The sequence below is a fragment of the Heloderma suspectum genome, chromosome 1 (assembly GCF_057233095.1).
Source record: "Heloderma suspectum isolate Gila_16-S chromosome 1, 16-S_ref, whole genome shotgun sequence".
NCBI classification, from domain to species: Eukaryota; Metazoa; Chordata; class Lepidosauria; order Squamata; family Helodermatidae; genus Heloderma; species Heloderma suspectum.
Genome location: NC_139458.1, coordinates 405,607,670 through 405,632,340, shown reverse-complemented (window position 1 = coordinate 405,632,340; position 24,671 = coordinate 405,607,670).

Genomic DNA, 24,671 nt, shown 5'->3' with positions numbered 1-24,671 from the left:
CCCAGCAACAATATATTGTTGTGAGCTATCCCTGTTGTAATGCAAAGTATTTGCAGAGTGGCTTGGCCTACACTTGCTGTACAAAGGACCAGCTCCTGGTGGAGATGAAGAATGCTAGTACTAGGTTGTTGATATGGGTCACCAAAGCTGCCTGAATGTTTGGGTTCTCCTTGGAGACATGGCTGTGGGCAGTGTCATGATGAGCACCTGCACTTCAACATTGACCATCACACCTGTGTTTAGAAGTGCGGCAGCCAAGGCAGCAACCCTTCTTTCTTTGGCTGGTGGCAGAAGCCAGAGTGGAGTTCCCCACTCTCTCGTAGACCGAGGGCAATTGGCAGTGAGAGTCAAGTGTTCTTTCTGGCAGGGAGGGTGAAGCTGCTCTGACTCTGGCTGATGGATGAGGTCTTCCCCTCTCCATGATGTTCAAGGGGTACAAACTCCCAGGGGCCTTGGTCCACTGACCGATGGCAGGGGCCAGAGCGTGCTTCCCTTCAGCTCTGCAATTCCAAGACTGCATTTCCTTTGAGTCTGGCATTTTCCATGTCCCAGTGATTTCAGTGGGAGAGTTAAGTGTAAGCTTTTACATCTCTACCCATTGTAATTATGGAGTCTTTAAGCTGGCTGGGGAATGCTGGGAGTTGTAGGATATTTTTCTGCCTAAACATGCATAGGATTATGTCCTTAAAAGTATTTCATTTGGCTGCACCTGTCTGTTTTTTCCTTCTTCTTTTGGGAAAGATAGTTGCACAGTGTTAGCAAAATCCATTTAAGCACACAAAAGGATGCTCTTGTGAAACGAAAGTGGTTCTGCTGTGATCAAATTATGTAGAACAGCTTTCCCCAGTCTGGCATCCTCCAGATGTGTTGACTACACCCTCCATCATCCCCCAACTTGGGGTTTATGGGAGTTGTAGTCAACACAACTTGAGGGCTCCAGGCTGGAGAAGGAGGTTATAGAGCAATCAGTTGATCCCTAAAGACTTCCTAAACTTCTTACTCTCTTCCTCCCTCTTCATAATCTGTAAAATGATCTGTTATTTTTTAGAAGTTTCAAGATTGTAATTTTAAAACTGTGGGATCTCCCATTCCCATTCTCCTGTGCTGGTGCTCTTGGAACCATGTATCATGAGACTGTCATGCCTCCATTGATGTATGACCTGTGAGCATGGCACTAGCCAGGAAGAACAGATCAAAAAGAGTTTTAATTTAATCTTTTGCAGCTATAGATGGGTCCGCTTTTAAGATTTTATGGTTTTTACAAACACGCACACTTGCGTGCACACACACACACACATTGTGAGTGGGAGGGAGAGAATATTAAGGGAATGGAAGCTTCAGGAGCTGTTGACAGAGCTTTTTCAACTGACACACGACTGCTTTTGGTGGGATGCCAATGCGGAAATAACAAATCCAGATGGCAATGATAATGAAATTTGGCAAAAATGACTGCTGGATTGCTCCCTTTTATAAACACTGTGTGGTTCTCTGCAGTTCTTTAGGTCTTTCTGTTGGCCAAAATCCCCCTTGATTTTGAGAATTTGAGCTGTTTGGGGGAAATTTGAGCCCCTAGATTTTGAGCTAGGGGAATTTGGGTCTCTAGATTTTGAGCTATCCATCAAAGATATTGATCTCACTACATGGCCTTAAACAAGTCACTATCTAACCCCCCTCCTCATTTGCAACATGGATAATAATATTACTGACCTACCTTACAGGGTGATTGTAAGGACTGACGCAGGATAATATGGAGGTTAAGGCTATGAGTGGCTACTAGTCCTGATGACTTCATACCACCTCCAGTATTGGAAGCAGTAGGCCTCTCAGTACCAATTGCTAGAGAACACAAGCAGGAAGATGTTACTGCACTCATGTCCTGTGTGTGGACTGCCATATGCATCTGGTTGGCCACTGTGAGGGCAGAATATTGGACTAGATAGGCTGATAGATCTAAGCCTTCTTGTGTCTTTAACATATATGTGGTATTTATTAATGTTTATATTAGTGCTTTGCCAAAAATGTCTCCCAATTTCTTTCAACCATTCTCATTCAATTTGATAGAAAAGAAATTGCTTTTGAAAAGAAATTCAATAGTGAAGAAATTTTTGGAGAAATTCTCATTGGTTGGGTTTGGGTTTCTTTTGCTTATATTACTTAGGAAGTGGCCAAAGAGTATGTATGAGTGTCCTGTTTTTCATTGTACAGTTATCTTCCTGGCAACCTGTAGCCTCCTTGGCTTCCCACACTTCACTTAAAGCCCAGGGGAAAACATCACAAGGTAATTCCTCCCATAGGGCTTTCTTTCAGATCAGGAAACACAGGTAGCCTGGGAAGCTGCAGGGCAATGGAGAGATGTGTAACAGAAGGAAACAAACACACAGCACTCTCAGCCACCTCACATTGATTTGGTAAGATCCAGAACGCCACAAAAATACATTATAAAACACCGTGAGAATGAGGCAGAACAATGGAAGCCTCTTTCATGGGGGAAGAAAATGTTCAGGAAACTGGAAGACAGATTTAGGCACAGCACTTGCTCCACCTCTTCCCTGGAGCTGGACACAACACTGCCTCCCTCACACCTGCATTTTGGAGGATGCAAAAGGTGGGGGGAAGGCTGTCAACTCAGTTGATGCTGTTGCCACTTGCAGTGGCAGCACAGCCCCCGTCCCCTGCAAAACCCTTATAAAAACGTGAAAAGAAAGAAGCTGTGCCACAAACCCTGGCACTGGTGAGCCCTACACACAAGACGTTGTTGAGAATTTCTCCTCCCCCTGGAGAAATTCGGTGAAATTGTCCCCCTCAGTTTCTTTGCCAACAAATAGGGTGGAGAATTTTAAGAGGCCATTGGTGCACAGCTCTAGTTTATAGACCGCCATCTGCTTAAAAGCCATCAAGTTGGTGTACAACAATTTAAAAAAATAAAACGTCAAAAGAATAAAAACAAGAACATTACAAACAGGAAAGGCCTTAAAAATTGCATCCTTTAACAGGCTAAATTGATGAGATGTGTGCTCACCCCCTTTATGAAGGCCAAGAGAGTGGGGGCAAATGTCATTCTTGAGGGAGCATATGTGAATACTCAAAAGTGCTATATAAATGCTAAGTGTTATTAAGTATTATGCCTCTATCATGCCAGCTTCTATTCTCCTAAAAACTATTGTCTGTCTCTAGCCTTTATATACTGCCAGATCCGGTTTGCATCTGGCCTATGGAAGTAATTTGAGGTACAAAAGTTTGTTATCAGATACAAATTCATTTGTACGGGGGGGGGGGGGTTAAGGCACATGGCCCTTGATAGCTATAAATCAACAGAGTTCCACTAAAGGCAATGAGCAATGTTAATTTCTACCAGCTGTGTATCTATCCAGCTGTGTAGATGGTTTGATGTGCTCACAATGATATGAAGGTACCTGAAGTATTTCTCTCTCAGAGCCTGGAAAAATCCAGGATGGGAGACAATACAGGAACCCCCATGTGTGTGTCAACCCCAGAGCTTTTGCTCTGAAAAGAGGAAGGATATACATACGCCACATAAATAAAACACACTACCATGTGTCTGTGATTTGGGCGGGGGGGGGGGTCTTTTTGCTGTTTGGCACGATGGTTTCTGTGGGCCAAACTACACATTAAGCTTCATGTATACTGTGTACCTGTGTCTCCCTTTTTACTTTAATTAATTGCAGGCCCGCAGGAAGGATCCTTACCAGGAACACATGGGGAGGGGACACTTCTCTTTTCCCTCCCCAATGCAATTAGAACTAAAAACCTTCTCCCCCCATCCCAAGCACAGCGAGAACACTTATGAAAAAAGTTCCCATTAACACCAATGGGAACTTTTTTCCTAAGTTTTCTAGCCACTCAATGGTGATTTTAGTTCCAGTTGCACCAAGGAAAGAAGCGATAAACTTCCCCTCCCTGTGCACTATGTTCCTGGTAAGGAAACTGCTCACCTCCCATGTGCCTGTAACTAATCAAAGTTAAAAAGTAAAATGCTATGCATTTAAATGTAATGTATATTTTTATTTGTTACTGGATTTTTAAATGGTCTTTCATGATTGGTTATCCTTCAAGGACAATTTATAATAGTCAATAAAACACAATAAGGTAATACAAACACAACACTGAAGTATTCAAACATCATAAAATGATACAGAAAAAAACACAATGACAGCACAAAAAATAGATCAGGGAAAACAATCAGATAAAAATAACAGCCGCAAATAAAGACATTAAAATGGCAGCAGATAAAACCATTACTGCATCACAATCATTCAAAACCTGAGAGGAATAAAAAGGTTGTTAGAGCCCACCTAAAGAAGGGGGCAGCTGTATTTCCCTGTGGGGAATGTATTTCACTGTTACTCGCCAGCTTAACAGCTCTTGTTGATGGTCCAGCTCTTACCAATGGTCAAGAGATGGTCCAGAGAACAGGTCCTCAGATGCCAATTGTCATTTCGACTAGCAATGATTAGGGTCAGGACTGACATGTTCATTTGTGCAAAGAAAGGCAGGATCTTTTTAGTTGTGGCACCTGGCCTCTTCATTGTTTTTAGATTCTTTAAATGGGCCTCGAGGGATTGGAAAACTGATTTTTTATGATTTCTTTTGGCTGGATTGTTTCCCTGCTGCTGTTGTGTCCCTTTGTGGTTTCATTTTAAACTCTGTATTCATTTTATTGTATTCTTGATGGCTGAATAATATAACAACTATGTATAACATAGCAGTTATACCATTATCATACCATTATCATAACTATTGGTACACATGATACCAATGGGCACCAATAGTTTTGATAACGGTATGATAATGGTATAACTGCTATGTGTAGATTCAGCCAATATGTTCATTTTATTATATTCCTGATATTTCATTTTCTTCAGCTGATTGGATTTTATTTTTGAGAGGTGGGATATAAATATTTTTAATTCATAAATGCATAGATCTGACAGGTCATAGAATCATAGAATCATAGAATAGTAGAGTTGGAAGGGGCCTACAAGGGCATCGAGTCCAACCCCCTGCTTAATGCAGGAATCCAAGTCAGAGCATCCCTGACAAATGGCTGTCCAGCCTCGTCTTGAAGGCCTCCAGTGTGGGAGAGCCCACCACCTCCCCAGGTAATTGGTTCCATTGTCGTATTGCTCTGACACTCAGGAAGTTTTTCCTGATGTTCAGCCGGAATCTGGCTTCCTGTAACTTGAGACCATTATTCCGTGTCCTGCACTCTGGGATGATCAAGAAGAGATCCTGGCCTTCTTCTCTGTGACAACCTTTCAAGTACTTGAAGAGTGCTATCATATCTCCCCTCAGTCTTCTCTTCTCAAGGCTAAACATGCCCAGTTCTTTCAGTCTCTCTTCATAGGGCTTTGTTTCCAGTCCCCTGATCATCTTTGTTGCCCTCCTCTGAACCCTCTCCAGTTTGTCTGCATCCTTCTTAAAGTGTGGTGCCCAGAACTGGACACAGTACTCCAGATGAGGCCTAACCAGTGCTGAGTAGAGGGGAACTAGTACTTCCCGGGATTTGGAAGCGATGCTTCTATGAATGCAGCCCAAAATAGCATTTGCCTTTTTTGCAGCCACATCACATTGTTGGCTCATATTCAGCTTGTGATCGACAACAATTCCAAGATCCTTCTCGCTCGTAGTGTGGTTGAGCCACGTATCCCCCATCTTGTAACTGTGCATTTGGTTTCTTTTTCCTAGGTGCAGAACTTGGCATTTGTCCCTATTAAATGCCATTCTGTTGTTTTCTGCCCAGCACTCCAGTCTATCCAGATCACTTTGTCTTCCAAAGTATTAGCTATCCCTCCCAATTTTGTGCCATCTGCAAATTTGATCAGCATTCCCTGCACCTCCTCCTCCAAGTCATTCATAAAAATGTGGAGGAGCACTGGGCCCAGGACTGAGCCCTGTGGTACCCCACTCGTTACCTCTCCCCAGCTTGAAAAGGTCCCATTGATAAGCACTCTTTGAGTCCGATTCTGTAGCCAACTGTGGATCCACCGGATCGTTGTTTCATCTAGCCCACTTTGAGCTAGTTTGCTTATCAGGATATCATGGGGCACTTTGTCGAAAGCTTTGCTGAAGTCGAGGTATATGATGTCTACAGCATTCCCACAGTCTACAAGGGAGGTTACTTGATCAAAAAATGAGATCAGATTTGTCTGGCAGGACTTGTTTTTGACAAATCCATGTTGGCTTCGAGTAGTCACGGCACTGTTGTCAAGGTGCTTACAAATGGATTCCTTTATCATCTGCTCCAGAATTTTCCCAGGGATTGATGTCAGACTGACTGGTCTGCAGTTCCCAGGTTCCTCCTTTTTACCCTTTTTGAAGATAGGGACAACGTTAGCCCTCCTCCAGTCATCTGGCACTTCCCCCGTCCTCCATGATTTCTCAAAGAGAATAGACAGCAGTTCTGAGAGTTCTTCTGCCAGTTCCTTTATGACTCTAGGATGCATTTCATCTGGCTGTGGAGATTTGAACTCATTCAAAGTCATTAGGTGTTCCTTGACCATATGCCTGTCGATCTCAAGCTGCAATCCTGCCCCTTCAGCCTGTACTTCGCCTTTGCCAGGGGGGTCATAGACCCTCTTTGGGAGAAGACTGAGCCAAAGTAGGAATTGAGCACCTCTGCCTTTTCTTTGTCATCTGTTATCATTTTTCCATCCTTATTTAATAGCTGAACCACCATTTCTTTCCTCTGCCTTTTATTATGCATGTAGCTGAAGAAAGCCTTTTTGTTGTTTTTAACATACCTTGCTAACCTCAGCTCATTCTCAGCTTTAGCCTTCCTGACGCCATCCCTGCAATTCTGTGCTATCTGCCTGTACTCTTCCTTTGTTACTTGGTCTTCTTTCCACTTCCTATATGTGTCCTTTTTTGTTTTCAGGTCATCCCTAAGCTTGTTGTGAAGCCACATTGGCTTCTTCTGTTGTCTTCCACCTTTTCTTCTTGTTGGAATTGTTTGTGATTGTGCCTTGAGAATTTCCTTTTTTAAAAGCTCCCACCCATCTTGGACTCCTTTTCTCGCTAGCATCGCTTGCCATGGGACCTTACTGATCATTGTTCTGAGTTTATGAAAATCAGCTTTCCTAAAATCCAGGGTACGCGTTTGACGACGCTCGGCTTTTACTTCCCTTAGAACCAAGAACTCAAGTACAACATGGTCGCTTTCCCCCAGAGTTCCTGTAACTGCTACTTTATCCACTAAGTCATCTCTGTTGGTTAGGATCAAGTCAAGGATAGCCGATCCTCTAGTTCCTTCCTCTACTTTCTGTAGGAGGAAGTTATCCACCACACAAGTCAGGAATTTCCTGGAGGGGCCATGTTTTGCAGAATTTGTCTCCCAACAAATATCGGGGAAATTGAAGTCCCCCATTACTACTACATCATGCTTCCTTAAAACAGTGGCTATTTGCTTTTCAAAAGTTTCATCCTTGTCTTCTCCTTGATTGGGTGGCTGGTAGTAGACTCCAACCACCAGGTTACTTTTATTCTTTGCTCCATTTATTTCAACCCAGATGCTCTCGATGGGGCTACCAAGCTCTTCCTCCTGTATTTCTGTGCAGAGATATGTATTTTTCAAATACAGTGCAACCCCACCTCCCTTTCTGTTCCTCCTGTTCTTTTTGAACAAGTTATATCCTTCGATTGCTGTATTCCAGTCATGAGAGTCATCCCACCAAGTCTCAGTTATACCTGTCAGGTCATAATTTCCCTCTTGTATTAAGAGTTCAAGTTTGTTCTGTTTGTTTCCCATACTCTGGGCATTAGTATATAGACATCGAAGATCATGTGCTTCATAGTCTGGCTTTCTTCCTACATGTGTCTGAAGACTATTATTGGGCGCTATCAGAGCTGTTCTCTCCATTGCAGTGCATGCGCCTATGTCCATTGTTACCCCCAACATTACATCTCCCTTCCCCGTAGGATTCAGTTTAAAGCCCTCCTGATGAAGTTCTTCATGCTGTGGCCAAACACATTCTTCCCAGCCTTTGTGAGGTGCAACCCATCCCTAGCCAACAGCCCATCTTCCAGGAAGTATAGCCCGTGGTCCCAGAATCCAAATCTCTCTCGTCGGCGCCACCTTCGTAGCCAGTCATTCACCCGGAGTATTTTTCGTTCCCTTTCTATCCCTCTTCTAACTACTGGAAGGATGGATGAGAAAACTATCTGGGCCCCAAAGTTCTTGAGTTTCCTTCCCAAAGCTTCAAAGTCTGACGTGATCTCTTCGTAGCTCCGCTTGGCAGTATCATTTGTTCCCACATGGATGAGAAGAAAGGGATACCTGTCAGTGGGCTTTATGAGTGCAGGCAACCTTTCAGTCACGTCTCTAATCTGTCCTCCCGGGAGACAACATACCTGGCGAGTCCATGGGTCTTCGCGACATACTTGGGTCTTGATCCCACGCAGCAAGGAGTCTCCCACTACTACCACTCTTCTCTTCTTCTTCTTGTAGGTCTGGGTTTCATCGCCTCTGTTTGACTGACCTTTAGCTTCTTGCTCACTCTCATGCAGGTTCCCCTGTGATTCTTCCTCTGCAGGCTGTCCTCCAGTCTCATCTGCAAGTACCTGGAATCGGTTCCACAGCTCCACTGCTTCCACTGGTGCAGAGTGGCGTCTAGTTCTTCTTCTCCTAACTGTCACCATTTTCCAAGGAGTATCCTCTATTCCATTTTTCTTCACCTCAGCATTTCCCACTGCCTCATCTTGCTGTTGCTCTTCAAGCTTCTGGTCTGCCCTTTGCTGCTGTAGTTCCCCCATTCTGTCCAAGAACTCTTCGTGTTCTCTTATTCCCCGGCGGGTCGACAGTCGCCGCTCCAGTCCACTTACTTTTTCCTCCAGCAGCGTGATCAACTTGCACTTGTTGCAGGTGTAGGCCATGTTGTTCTCAGGCAAGAAAACAAACATTGCACACACCTTGCAGGTCACCACCACTGGAGAGTCTTGTCCTTCCATAGCCTCTTTTCCCTTTTTGTGTCTAGCTTTGTGATTGTTCTAGACTAGCCTGTGCCTGCTCCTCTACTCAGTAGAGGTTAAAAGCAGAGTCCCACTGGTGTAGAAGTGTGTGTTACAAAACAAATAAATGAAAAAAAAGTTAGTAAAAAAATAAAAATAAAAAAAAATGTTAGGGGCCTCCCCCTTGACCTCCCCTGCCGAACTCCCCTGGCCAACTCCTGTTTGCTCCCCCTGTTCGCTCGCTCTGTTCGCTTGCTCTCTGGGAGCTTGCCTGCTTCTGTAGTCCCTGGACCAGCTGGAGCAGCTTGCTCTGCTCTGCTCTGCTCTGCTCTGCTCTGCTCTGCTCTGCTCAGCTGGGAGGCGGGAAACAGACTCAAGCTTCCCGCCCAGTCAGCTGCTGGGAGTACTCAGGCCACACCCCTCCAATTCAGTTGGAGCTCTCAGAAGCACCTGGTGAGCTCACAGCCAATCAGAAGGATAAAGGGCAGCGCCCTGGGCTTCCTGCAACCCACTTACCTCTTAGCCTCTGTCTCCTTTGTCTCCTTTGTCTCTTCAACCACTGCAACTCCCCTGGCCAACTCCTGTTTGCTCCCCCTGTTCGCTCGCTCTGTTCGCTCACTCTCTGGGAGCTTGCCTGCTTCTGTAGTCCCTGGACCAGCTGGAGCAGCTTGCTCTGCTCTGCTCTGCTCAGCTGGGAGGCGGGAAACAGACTGAAGCTTCCTGCCCACTCAGCTGCTGGGAGTACTCAGGCCACACCCCTCCAATTCAGTTGGAGCTCTCAGAAGCACCTGGTGAGCTCACAGCCAATCAGAAGGATAAAGGGCAGCGCCCTGGGCTTCCTGCAACCCACTTACCTCTTAGCCTCTGTGTCCTTTGTCTCCTTTGTCTCTTCAACCACTGCAACTCCCCTGGCCAACTCCTGTTCGCTCGCTCTGTTCGCTCGCTCTGTTCGCTCGCTGTCTGGGAGCTTGCCTGCTTCTGTAGTCCCTGGACCAGCTGGAGCAGCTTGCTCTGCTCTGCTCTGCTCTGCTCTGCTCAGTTGGGAGGCGGGAAACAGACTCAAATAGAAACAAATAGAAACATCTGAGGATAGTACATAGCAAATGAAAGATACTTGTATAGGGTGTATGAAATAAAAGTGAATCCCCTGAGAAACTATGATGGCTCAATCCTAACTGATTCAGTCCACTTGAATCAGTCCCTCGCACACACCACATGTAAGCTTGACCCTTGCCTACCTTGGCTAATACGATCTAGCAGGGATGGATGGATTGGGTGGGTCCAAGGGGTGGTAAATGCCTCACTCTTGGTGCCTGCTGCCTTGCTGTAGTGCACCCTCTCCTGAAGAGGACCTCCCTAGATCCAGAGGTATGTGAGAACTATTGCCCCATTGCTAATATTCCCTTTTGAGGCAAGGTGCTTGAGCATGTGGTGGCTGGGCAGCTTCAGACATTCTTGGAGGAAACTGATGATCTGGACCCATTTCAGTCTGGTTTCAGGCCAGGGTACAGCAATGAAATGGCCTTGGTTGTTCTGACTGACGACCTAATCCGGGTGAAAGACAGGGGGAGTGCTACCCTGTTGATCCTGCTGGATCTCTCAGCGGCTTTTGACACCACTGTTACTGGATCAGCTCTGCAAGGTAGGAGTTGGGGGCACTGTGCTACAGTGGTTCTGCTCCTACCTGCAGGGCCGATCCCAGAGAGTGGTATTGGGGGATTCCTGTTCTACCCCATGGCTTTTAAGCTGTGGGGTGCCACGGGGTTCTATTCTATCCCCCATCCTGTTCAACATCTACATGAAGCCGTTGGGTGAGGTCATTAGGAGTTTTGGGGTGGGGTGTCACCAGTATGCTGATGATGCTCAGCTCTATGTCTCCTTGTTGTCAGAGTCAAATGGGGTGATGAAGGTGCTGGACCAGTGCCTGGAGGCTGTAATGGGCTGGATGAGGGCCAATAAACTGAAGCTAAATCCTGACAAGAAGGAAGCTCTGTGGATTGGTGGTTCCCAAGTATGGGAATTGGGTAAGTGACCTGTCCTGGATGGGGTTGCACTCCCCCTGAAGGAGCAGGTGCATAGTTTGGGAGTACTCCTAGATCCATTCCTGTCACTGGAGCCCCAGGTGGTCTCCATAGCCTGGAGTACTTGGGGCCCGTTTCAGCTGATCCACCAGCTATGGCCTTTCCTAGACAGGGATAACCTAGCCACAGTAGTACATGAGCTACTTCCCAATTAGACTACAATGCACTTTACATGAAGCTCCCCTTGAAGACGACTCGGAAGTTGCTACTAGCGCAAAATGCAGCAGCTAGACTGTGGACCAGAACATCTCATAAAGATCATATAGCACCCATTTTAAAGGAATTGCATCTGCTGCCAATACGCTTCTGGTCAGAATACAAGGTGCTGGTGATGACATTTAAAGCCCTAAGGGGCTTGGCGTTGAATATTTGAGGGAATGCCTCTCCCTATATATGCCTGCCCAAGGACTAAGATCTGTTGGAGGGGCCCCCCTCTGCATCCCAACAGTGCAAGACATACACTATGGTGGGATGTGGGAGAGGGCCTTCTCTGCTGTGGCACCCCTGTTGTGGAATGCCCTCCCCTTAGAGGCCCAATTGATGCAGATTTTGGTTTCATTTTGGGGCCAAGTTAAAACACAGCTTTTCACCAAAGCCTTTGAGGGCTAATTGAATTCCCTGAAGTTGCACACTGTTTTAACTGTTTTATTGTTTTAGATTTTAATTGGTATTAGCTTCTCCATGGTTTAATATGTTTCTAGGTGTTTAAATTATGTATTGTTTTATACTGTTTAAACTGATTTTATCTGTACACTGCCCTGAGATCTTAATGATATACGGTGGGATACAAATGTTTTAAATAAATAAATAATAAATAGCTATATTTACTTGTGAAGTAAGCCCCATATATTTCAGTAAGGCTTTCCTTCTCCAATATAAGTATGCTTATTTTATTCCATGCTTTTATATCCCACCTTTCTTCCATAATGAAACTCAAAAGTGGTGGCCCGGAGCTTCCAATAGGGTCTCCCATCCAGATACTGACCAGTCCCAAACCTGCTTAGCTTTGGAAAATGGGTTGCATAATGTACCCTGGAACCTGTCAAAGATGGAATCAATAGTCTCAAACTGCTACACCCCAATCCTAGCCACACCAGTTGCTACACTGTCTTCAGCAGGCCAATTGTGTCTACATAGCTTTGAGGTCTGTGATGTCATGAGAAGATAGGAAACTGTTATACTGTGAGACTCGACCTAGATCTAGTTCAGTATTGTCTACACCAGGGGTGCACAACCTTCTCACCCCCAAAGGTTGGCTGTGGGACCAACCCGGTGTTGGCTGTGGGGCCAGTGGCCTAGGGTGGCCACTTATGAATAGCCAAAAAAGAGGAAATGTATCACCCAAAAAAGGACAAAAGAGGACACTGATTTGCATAAAATTTGCATTATGTATGTGTGTATATGTATGTATGCAAATTTAGAAATAATTATTATACCTCAAATAGAAATACAGCACATCTCACCATAGTATGGAATACTGTGTGCCTTGCTCAGCCTGCTGTCCAGGTGCTGTTAAAGGGCAATTCCAAGGCCCAGGTCTTCCTTCTGATGGCTTTCTTTAAATCAGGCTTGGACTGGACTGTCCTTCAAATGCTTCAAAATCCTCTGGCAGCCCTTTAAATAGAAGACTATCCTCTAGAAAAGAGGACACATGGCCACCCTATGAGGGACCACACATACCGATACAGAGAGAGAGTGGACTGTTTTGAGGTCGCTGAGGAAGAGAGAAGGCTGAAGCCTCCTCATTCTGACAGAGATCTCATTTGCTCTGGTAGAGCAGTAAAGCCAGCTACTTCAGGGTCGCTAGGGAAGGGGCGGGGTAAAGCCTCTCCCCCTGCAACCTCAACTGAGATCAGCGTTTTAACTCTGGTAATCACAGGCTTAGAACAGCTGCGACAATGGCCTTTTCCCTGAAGCCCAGTTGTTCATCTGGGTGGAGCACTTGCAAGCTCAGTGGGCCACACAGAGAGTGGCAGACAGCCACATATGGGCCACAAGTTGTGCATCCTTGGTTTTTCATTGACTGACAGCAGGTCCCAAGGATTTCAAAAATAGGAGTTTTTCATATTGCTAACTGCGGATGGCAGGAATCGAACCTGGGACTTCCTGCATGCAAAGCATGTGCTCTACCTCTGAGCTATTGACCAACCCAAATGCCTCCATATAGAAAAGTTGCTGAGGGAGGTTTGGAGGATGGCAACAAGGGAGAAGACCTTCTCAGTGGTGGCCCTCTGATGTGGAATGTTCTCCCCGGTGAGGTCCACCCGGCATCAACATTCTCATCTTTTTGACACCAGGTTAAGACTTTCCTATAATCTCAGCATATGATGGGGCTTTATACTGTTTGTTTTTAATCAGGTCCTGGTAGTTTTATTGTTAATTGTTTCTAACTGTTTCCAACTGTTTTAAATTTTTGTATGTTCAAGGTTGTATGTTAAAGGTTTTCTCATGTTGTGAACTGCCCAGAGAGCTTTGGCTGTTGGGCAATATAGAAATGTAATGAATGAATGAATGAATGATACCAACTATAGGCACATCAATCCCTGGAACAGCCTATATTTTCTTGATGATAGCTCTCTCCTTCTTATTCTTCTTATTTTTATTATGCACTGCATATTTTCAGGGGCTTTTGAACCACACAACTGCATACCTTATTTTGTTTTGTTTTTTGCTTTTTTAAAAAATCCTTCATAAGGAGCCCTGTCAAAGGCCTTTTGAAATCCTAAGAAAATTATGGTCGACAAGATTCCCTTCAGCCGTTGCTTTCTTCTCTCTTTCAAAGTCTTTGAGTCAGCAAGACAATGTTACAATTCACTCATACAGAAGCCGCGACAGTGGGCTCTCACCACATCATGCTTTTCTTAATGTGTGATCAACTCCTGAAATACTTTCCATTGGATGCTTGATCTTCTCCAGCTAAAGATGACAGAGGGGCAAAACCGTTCTTCATTGCACTGCAGAGACTCACACTGTTATCTTCAGAAATTCAGAAGCTTGAGACTGCATGGGGTTGAACTTCCCAGCCCAGATCCAAGAAATCGACTGTAAGCAGGGAAGTCACTGAAATTACCTGTATGCCATGGCACCACTAGGACAGGTCTTTGGGGCAGAGATCCAGGGACCCGCTCAGCGGAATGATCAGGAGCCCCCCAAATGCAACAGAGCTGGCTTAACACATTTTGAAGCAAGTGAAGGAATTCACATTACCATTTTAAAACACCCTTCCCCTGATCATAAAACCATTAAGTCCAGGATCTAACACTGCACCACCCTAAGGTTACAGGAGGAAAGTAGGACCTAAGTAGCCTAATCCAAAAAAGTAGCGAAGGTGAACAAGCTGGATTTTTAAGCCAATGTCCCATTCACCTTTTCTGATTGCCCTTTTAGGGCACAATCCTATGTGATCCGCCTTGGGTACTCATAAGCCTCTGAACTCAGAGGTTAATGAGTATCCTATGCAGAGCATTTAAGCTAGTGGAGGCTTCAGGGAGCGGGAGGGAAGGAGGCTGGGGCAGCCATAGGATTTGTCGTATGACTGCCGCCCCAGTCCCCTCCCCTGCCCCGGGAATGCCCTCTTTCCCCTGTCTCTCCGCTCCGTTTTCCAAGCGTGGAGAGGTAGCTGGCACGGTTCCCTCCATGCTGGATACAGGGAGTGGGAGGGGAGCACAGTTCCCTGGCTCAGAGCTCGGAGCCAGGAAACTGAAATATCCTATCCCCCTACCTGCCCTGTTCCCGCCCGCCCCCCCCCCCCCCGAGGCTGTCTGATGGGCTCTCTTAGTTATTGTTTTTAGAAGGCTACAGGGATGGGTGATTTGACTAAAATGGGATTGGGGCAGGGGATGGGGTTTGTGGATTTCATTAGTATGACCCCCTGCTTCCCCCCTCTCCATAATTTGAGCACTGGCTGTGTTGCAGATCAGTGCATTCAGAGTACAACAGACTATTTACATCATAATATACATCAGAAGTATACAATGAAAGTGTGCGCGTGTGTGTATGTAGAGGACAATCCTCTGTTTGAAGGGCTGTCAGATGATAGTCCTCTTTTTGAAGGTGTCCTCTATTTGAAGGTGATTCCAGTCCTAGTCCAATTTAAAGATATGGAACCATGAGAAGGGCGAGCAGAGGCCTTGAAGCTGCCCATCAGCAGTTAGCACCCGGGCAGCAAACTCAGCAGGCACGAAGATCAGTCCCCCCACCTCCACCACTACCACCACTCTAATGAGATGTATTTAATTTAATTTATTTCATTATTTCATTTATTTCATTTCTATACAGTCCAATAGCTGAAGCTCTCTGGTGGTTCACAAAAATTAAAACCACAGCGTGCAGCATAAAACAATATGAAATATGAAAGCTTAAAACCAGAATATAACAGTACAACCAGAATAAAACCTAGCAGCAATGCAGAGATTTAAAATACAGATTTAAAACACCAGAGGCTTCACCTGGCACCAGAAGGAGAACAACATAGGCGCTGGGTGAACCGGGAGCTCATTCCACAGCCTTGGTGGCCACAGCAGAAAAGGCCCTTTTCCTGGTAGCCAACTGCCTCACTTCCTTTGGCGGGGCTCCCGGAGAAGGACCCCTGAGGGTGATCTTAGGGTCTGGGCAGGCATATACGGGAAGAGGCGATCCTTCAGATAACCTGGCCTCAAGGCCTTTAGAGCTTTGAATAGTAATACCAGCACTTTGAATCGGGCCCGGAAATGGACTAGCAGCCAGTGTACCTGGAAAAGTACTGGCATAATTTATAGTTCACCTATAAATTAACACAGGGATGGGCAACATGTGGCTTGCAGACCTCATGGAGCTGATGGGATTATTTAGTAATGATGCCTCCTGTTAGAAAGGCAATTAGCAGACAAAAACAAAAAGGCAAAACAGAATGAGTGTTTACCAGTCCCACATGCACACAGGCTATCTTAGGACAGTAAAGGAGACCATACCCTTCTTTGGTGAAGAAAAGGTAAAACAGTTTTTACTTGCAAATGTTCTTGCATATAAAATGCAGGTACAGCATAGACTTTCAAAACGAGTTTATTCAGTCCATTTTGTATTCCATTACACAGGCAGGAGCAAGAGAACAAACACATATGCTCCCAGCAATGGAGGAGGTGGGGGGCAGGGGGAGGAAGGGAAGGAGCAAAAGGAAGAAATCACAGGAAACCATACTGTAGGCTATAGAGATCCTAAGGGTAGCTGTGCACAACATTCCCATGAATTAACTAAGTGCAGCACTGCCCCCTTTTAGTAATTTGCAGACAAGGTTGCAATAGTCCCATCAGGAGGCCCCTCCCCACCATGTGGGGTTTTGCGGCCTGTGCAGGGTCCCCTTCCGCCACACTGCCAAACAGATGTTTGGCAGGCTGGGTGAGCGTGCTTCTGCGGGGAAGCAAGATCCATGCCCCCCGCATGCCTTGTTCCCCAGCAGAATCGCTAAGACTCCAGCTCCGTAGCCACTTTCACCAGTGGCAAGGAGCAGCCCATGGTGGATTTGCATGCAGCCCCCCAATCTACCAAAGCTGTCCACCCATGAATTACCATATTTTATGCAAATCTGGGTCCTCCTTTGCCCTCTTTTGGAAGGGTAACGCTTTAGATGCTGCCTTATACCATCTCAGTTGCAGGGATGGTTCTCATAATAAGAAATCAGAGAATTGTAGAGTGGGTTTTTCCCATTCATGCTGGGCAAAACTCACCAACTCCACCACCCGACCAACCTCTGTCATGTCTTCTACTGCACAATTTTTCTGGGATCATATTCTCCAGAGCAAATTCAATCACGATTCTTGCTTCAGGCAGTTCTTTTCACTTTGAAGTGTGTGGGGTGTTGCCGTTTCTAACATTTGGCAAAGGTCGGGTCACTCTGTCCTTTGCTTCTTCCTTTGGCTCCTGTATTCAGTCATATAACTTGGGGTTTGTCCATGCCTGGCACTATGAATCCAGCTTCTCCCTCCCCTCCACCCCTCCGCTTTCACAATTGCTGCTTTTCATGCTGCTCCTTGGTCTTTCATTCATTTATCTTCTCTGACACACCAAAAGAAATCAGGAGGCAAGAGAGATTATTTGTATTTGAAGCTAAATTGATTGCACATTACATTTGGGCACAATCTGGCAAGGGAAGCAAAGCTGATATATCACAAATATTTCCCGCTCTGTTGTTTTGAGCATCAGTCAAGGCAAAAATCAGCTTGTCTCCACATCATCCCACTTGTCAGCAAGGTCCCATTTTATCATCTTCCCAGTGTTTTAACTTCTACAGTACAGGCTCTACGGATCACAGCATGGTTCCATGAAAGAACCACATTCTCCAACTCCCTGTATAGTCCCTGTTTTAGCGATGTCGTTGCAGGACCCATCAAGCATATGAGCAGGGCTGGCCGAAGCCATTTTGCTGCCTGAGGCAAAAGCAAGATGGCGCCCCAGATGAAGACTGAGAGCAGTAGGCTAGTGAACAGGGCAGGCCCTGGGCATATTTAGGAGCTTAAGAAGAGCCATGCTGGATCAGACCAAGAGTCCATCTAGTCCAGCATTCTGTTCACACAGTGGCTAACCAGTTGCCCACAGGAAACCCACAAGCAAGATGTGAGTGCAACAGCACCATCCGGCCCATGTTCCCCAGCAACTGGTGTAGATAGGCATACTGGAAGTAGCATATAGCCATCCGGACTAGTAGCCATTGATAGCCTTCTCCTCCATGAATTTGTCCAATTCGCTTTTTAAACCCATCCAAACTGGTGGCCATCACTACACCTTGTGGTAGCGAATTCTATAGTTTAACTATGCTTTGTGTGAAGAAGTACTTCCCTTTATCTGTCCTGAATCTCCTACCAATCAGCTTTATGGGATGTCCCTGGGCCTGAGGCGGCCACCTCACTTCGTCTAATGGTAGTGCCAGCCCTGCATAGGAGACCACCCTCGAGTGGTTCCATTCATTGCACCGGTTTTGCATGTAACGCCAGCCCACTTTTTAAAAAATAAATAAATTGTGGGTTGTTGTGAATGCGGCATTGTGCTGGTGCCTGCCCCAATTGCTCCTGCTGCAAGTGGGAGCAGCTAAACAACCCACAGAACTTCTGGTTTGGTTACCAAAGGATCACCAACCTTTTTGGGCCCATTTGTTGTTTTCTCGCAGGCACACAGGCACATTTGCCATTTTTCTGCTATTTCCTTCCCCCACCCCTGCTGCCACGCTCACCTGTCACCTCCACCTCCTCTTCCTCCTGCCCACAATTTCCCTTCCCCTGCTGCCTCTGCTCACCTCTTCCTTCCCTTGCCCATCTGCCCATGGTTTCCTTCCTTCTCTCCCAACACTGCACTCCCCTCGCCTGTCTGCCCACAATCTCTCCCCCCACCCCGCTGCCACCCCCTCCTCTTCCTCCTGCCTGTGATTTCCCTTTCCTGCCCCCTTTTTTCTATTTAAAAAAATAAATAAATTCTCAGCTGCCTTTCAGGGCAGAAGCCCTCCCAAGGCAACTCACAGCAACAGAATACATAAAAACAGTTAAAAAATTAAAAGTGATAAAAAACATAAACACAAAATAGTTATAAAAGCGACAATAAAAACCGACAATAAAACCAACAAAACCAGCAACAACAGCAATCATATCAAGAGAAGACCACAGAAAATAATATGTTTTCAAGGCCTTCCACGACTTCCCCTTCCACTACTGTGCTCCCCTCTTCCTTCTTCCTCTTCACTGGCCTGCAATTTCCTTCTCCACCCGCCACTGCCACACTCACCTGCTTCTGCTTCCTCCCTCGTTTAGGCTGCTGAGGTGAGTGGAGAGGGAATAGGCAGTATCAACGGGGGTCTGGCAGATGCACTCAGGGGTGCTGGCAGGTGCTACCTTGGTGACCCCTCATTTACTGTTATGTGTGAACCAGGAACTCTGGGCTGTCTCTTCCTTATGAAGCCAGAGAAATACCCCAAGAACAAGCTATGGGTTATTCCTCTGGCTTGTCAGGGGAGAGACGTGCCAGAGTTCCTGGTTCATGGCAAACAACTGAGGGATGGAGTATCCTTGGGTTATTGAGCCAGTCCCGCTTGCAGCAGAAGCAATCAGGCATTGTGCACCAGCACACGGCCACATTCCCAACACTGCCATGTTACATGCAAACCAGGCCATTCTTAGTAGGGAGACCCCAACAGTGGTAAAGGGCAATGGCTTGTTTACTTCCTGAGATCTCCCAGCTGGCTGTAGCACTTTGGCACCAGTTGGTCACCCCTAGTGCAAAGACCTACCCATGCTCTTTCCCCCTGCTCAGCTACTTGCACTTCAAACACTGCTTCTTCCTACCTGCCCTGCCCTGGCCCTTGTATGCTGTACCCACTGGCTCCACCTGCCTTCCATCTCATGCAACCCTTTCGTAGCTTTTTCATTAGTCCATGACTGTGTCTACCATAGCTCCCTTTTCCCCTGCCTTGGATTTTCCTTCCACATCTTTCTCTACCTCTGGATCCTGCTTCCAGCTTCTCACAGCTCACAGCTCACAGATGGGTTTCCCCTTCATCTTCTCATTGGGGTGCTCCTGGGCCTATTGCAGTGCTAACATACTTAGTTATTGCAGCAGAGGTCAGGAGTGCTCCATCAGGGAAGACAGGAACATAGGAAGCTGCCTTATACGGAGTCAGACCATTGGTACGTCTAGCTTCTATTGGTCTATCTAGCCCAATATTGAATGGCAGCTAGAGATGCCGGTGAAATCTGCAATGGAACCAAATGAGTTCAGATTTTCATGAATCCAACCCACAGACTCCACAGCAGACCGGCTTCCCCACATCAGGTGGATTCTGCAGACCTGCGGACCAGCTTTCTAACTTCCCCAAATTTTGCGCAAATTTCATCATAGAAAAATACGCAAAAAATTTAAAAAACCAGCCAAAAATGTTTATTTCCCCTACAGACTAAAGCATTAAAATGCACACTGGGGGGATTTGTACATTTTCACGCATGAGAAATTGTGCAAATGTGCATTTGCGCAAATTCAAATTTGCACAGATTTGGAAACAAAAACATCCAGTTCCTGCGATGGGCAGACAACAGAATGAAAGGCGCCTGACAATCCCCAAAACACAGACAGAATGGATTTTACACAATCCGTATATCCCTAATGGGAGCAGCTCTCCAGGGTTTCAAGCAGGATTCCTGCCTAGCCCTACCTGGACATGCCAGAAATTGAACCTGGGACTTTCTGCATGCAAGGAACAAGCTCTACCACTGAACTGTGGCCTCTCGCTGAATGCTGGCTGAGCAGAATGTGCATGCATCTTCTGCTCCCTTTTTCAGTTTACTCTAGGAATTACCACTGAGCTATGGTCCCTCCCAAGATGATGTGTGCAATCCTTTACAAGTGTTGGGAAGCTTCAGCAGCTTCAGAAAAAAAGTGATGGCCCAGTTCCTAGATCTCCAGATGTTTTGGACTTCAATTCCCAGCATTCCTGACCGTTGGCCATGCTGGCAGGGGCTTCTGGGAACTGAAGTCCAAAACATCTGGAGATCTACTTTCTCCCCACCCTGCCTTAAATCATACCTGAAAGCACATGCAGAACCTGGAGTATTGGTGGAATGAGCACCTTCCAACTTCTCAATTTGTCCTCAAGTATGATTTAAGGCAGGGGTGGCCAGAAGGTAGATCTCCAGATGTTTGGGACCAAGTCCCAGAAGCCCCTGCCAGCATAGCCAAAGGTTAGAAATGCTGGGGGTTAAAGTCCAAAACATCTGGAGACCTACTTTCTGCCCACCCCAGATTTAAGGTGCTTATTTTAACTTACATGTCCCAGTATAGGTTGGGTCTTATAGACTCAAAACTACCATCTCCTCCCAATGACCCACTGTGATCTCTCACATCAAGAGCACATGTCCAGTCTTAACATTCAAGAACCATTTTGAGCACTGAGGATGTTTGTGCGTATTCAGAAATGTACTGTGCCACTTAAACTAAATAGATGCTGGATGGCCAAGCTGGACCATATTCAAGGGAGGCTTAAGGACTGGAGGAGAAAGAGCTTGCTTTGCAGAGACAATAAGCAATGGAGCCACCCTTGCAGAAGCAATATGCCGCATGTTCTTTGGGAAGAAACCTTGAGAAGACCAAGGCCTGTATTACATGTTAGCATAGGGATGGGTGAACCAGTCTATTTCCAGTCTTGTCACTTTTGCATGGGTTCACCCACAGGTGTTATATGCATTCACCAGTGGAGGCTGGTGGGTCCGATGTCAGTGGAGCAGTGAATCTGCTCCAGGTTTCAGTCAGAACCAGTCAGAACTCTAAAGGAGCTATCCAAACCTTGGATAGTTCCTTTAGAGTTCTGACTGGTTCTGACTGAAACCCGGAGTGGATTCACCACCCCCACTGACATCGGACCCACCAGCCTCCACTGGTGTTCACCCCATCTGTCCTATTTCAACATTAACCTGCTTTTTAAAAAACTGTGCAAAAATTTGTATTTGTGTTTTGATGCATTTTTTAAAACATATTTTCCTTCAAAATATGCAGTTCTGAGACTGCAGTCCTGTACATCAGAGATGGAGAACCTCCAACCTTGGGCAGATGCAAGCTGAAAAAGTTCCCCCTCCCCTGCTATACACACTTACCTAAAAGTAAGTCCCACTGAATTCAGTGGGACTTACTTCTGAATAGACATGTATAGAATTGCACTGTAAATGTACTCTCTCTAAGTACACATTTTAAAATATATTTTGATAGATTAAAATGGCCAAGAACTGTATTACCAAATTTGAAGAAGTGCAGAATCCAGTGAATAGTTAAGTTCTGATCCATACATTAGTCCATGAGGAACAGATCAAGTCAGTGTGCATCAGAATTCACAAAAACAATTCCTCAAGCATCCTTACGTTAGTCTCCTTATATGCCCACATCACAACAACACTATGTTCTGGGGATGAGTGTGGGGAGAAAAAAAAAATGGCAGCTGCCATATTCCTGACCATTGGCCATGCTGGCAGGAGCTTCTGGGAGTTGAAGTCCCAAACATCTGGAGATCTACCTTCTGCCCACCCCAGAGGAGAGTGGTGAATTTTGTTCCCCCAACCTTATTTTGGCCTTCCTTGAAATATCAACCTCCTCATTTCACCTCCTGAGAATGGGATCACAAAATGTGGGCATTTCATCTTGATTCTAGTAGACCTATGGAAATCAATGGAATTTAAGTTAACCATGACTAAGGGCTTTTCTACATGAGGTTTTTAACCCACCACTTTACCGAAGCTTCTCTTTCCAGATTCTTTGCAGGATTAAGATTGGCTCTTTAACACGTTTTTTGGGGAGATTTTTCTTTCTCTTCCTTTCCTTATGTTCCATTATATAACCACTAGGCAGCACTGTGGTATAGTAGAATGGCACAATTATACTAGGCTTTATCCCGCCATTCACAAATAATACCAGACTTCCCTTAGAAAGTCTGGCATTATTTGAGAATAATAGCTGACTTTCTGGTTAGGGGAAAAAAACCATTAAAATGGTTGCAAAGCATGGGAGAGGCCCTGGAGGATGACAACATCGTGTAAAGCACCTATAAAGGACCAAAACTGAGGAATCACAAGTGCACAATAAAGGCCTCGTTTAGAAAGGCTCCAATTTACACCCCCTTGATTTCAATGGGTCTATTGTAAGTATGATTAAGTCTGGAAGCAACCTGTTGATGTCAGTAGGGCTAGGTTTGTTTTTTTTAGTTATTATTTTAAGGAAGCCAAAGTCTTGCCAGTGCCCATAGAGAATGTAGATAGTCCTGATAGGTCAATTGATGATTCACATAGATTTCCCAGTATGCCACAATAAAATTACTTCTGCAACTCTTAACTTCATATCATCTTTTTTCAAATGTTCAAAAAGTCTCACTTTTTGACAGCAAGAGATGATTTGTATATCTGCCCGAAGGTGAGTTGGCGAATGTCTTTTGCAGGAGGAGGTGGAGTGTTTTCCTGTTTTATCTTCTGTGCAAGTTTCTAAACAGTGGGAGACCCTGTGAAATAATGAGAGACTTGCTTACAGAATACATTCTGGCAAAGGAGCAGCATGTAAATGTTAGCAGAAGTGTCTGAACAAAGCAGACTGAATCCAGAAAGTGAAGGGCTTGGCCAACTTTACTGTGTCATAAACAGATAGTCCCCTGGCTAAGCAGCCAGAAATGCAAAAACAAATCAGGTCAAGCTTCTACTAGAATGAAACCACTGCTACTACTAAAGAACACAGTGAACGTGCTGGTCTTTTTATATACAAGAAACCCGGTGTAAGAAGGAAACTTATTTGGCTCTACCTAGCTGCTAGGCAACATTTGCCTGCCCCCCTTGTGACACCCATTTGCACCAAAGGCTCTCTGATGCATCCCAAGATGTTAATTAGCTCTGTGCCAGGAGTGACAGTTGCTATTGAATTGTACCCACTAACTGCTTTAAAACTCCAAGAACAAGTTAACCCTTAGCTTGCACTTCTCCTTCTCCTCCTCCTCCTCCTCCTTCTTTTGTGTGATACTATGCCATTATTCCCCTTCATGGGTCACTGCCTCCCCTCCATGGATCACTGCCCTGTTGTGGCAAAGGGGCTTGCATAACTCAGTGAAGCCATAAGCTATGCCATGCAGGGCCACCCAAGACGGACAGGTCATGGCGGAGAGTTCTGACAAAATGTGGTCCACTGGAGATGGAAATGGCAACCCACTCCAGTATTCTTGCCAAGAAAACCCCATGGAACGTATCACAAGGCTAAAAGATATGACGTTGGAAGATGAGCCCTTTGGGTCGGAAGGTGTCCAATATACTACTGGGGAAGAGCAGAGGGAATTTCCAAGTAGTGCCAGAAAGAGTGAAGCGGCTGGGCCAATGCCAAAAGGACCCTCAGGCTCAGCCATGGATGTGTCTGGTGGTGAAAAGAAAATCCGATGCTGTAAAGAACAATATTGTTTAGGAACCTGGAATGTCAGATCACTGAATCTAGGTAAGCTGGAGGTGGTCAAACATGAGATGGCAAGATTGAACATCGACAACTTGGGAATCAGCAAACTCAAATGGACAAGCATGGGTGAATTTAATTCAGGTGACCATTATATCTACTACTGTGGGCAAGAATCCCTTAGAAGAAATGGAGTAGCACTCACAGTCAACAAAAGGGTGGGAAAAGCAGTACTGGGTACAATCTCAAAAACGATAGAATGATCTCAGTACGAATCCAAGGCAAACCATTCAACATCACAGTAATTCAAGTCTATGCCCCAACCACTGAGGCCGAAGAAGCTGAGGTTGATCGGTTCTATGAAGACCTACAACACCTTCTAGAACTAACACCAAAAAAAGATGTCCTCTTCATCATAGGGGATTGGAATGCTAAAGTAGGAAGTCAAGAAATCACCGGGATAACAGGCAAGCATGGCCTTTGTGTACAAAATGAAGCAGGACAAAGGCTAATAGAGTTTTGCCAAGAGAACACGCTGATCATAGCAAACATTCTTTTCCAACAGCACAAGAGGCGACTCTACACATGGACATCACCAGATGGTCAATATCGAAACCAGATTGATTATGTACTTTGCAGCCAAAGATGGAGAAGCTCCATACAGTCAGTAAAAACAAGACCTGGAGCTGACTGTGGCTCAGATCATGAGCT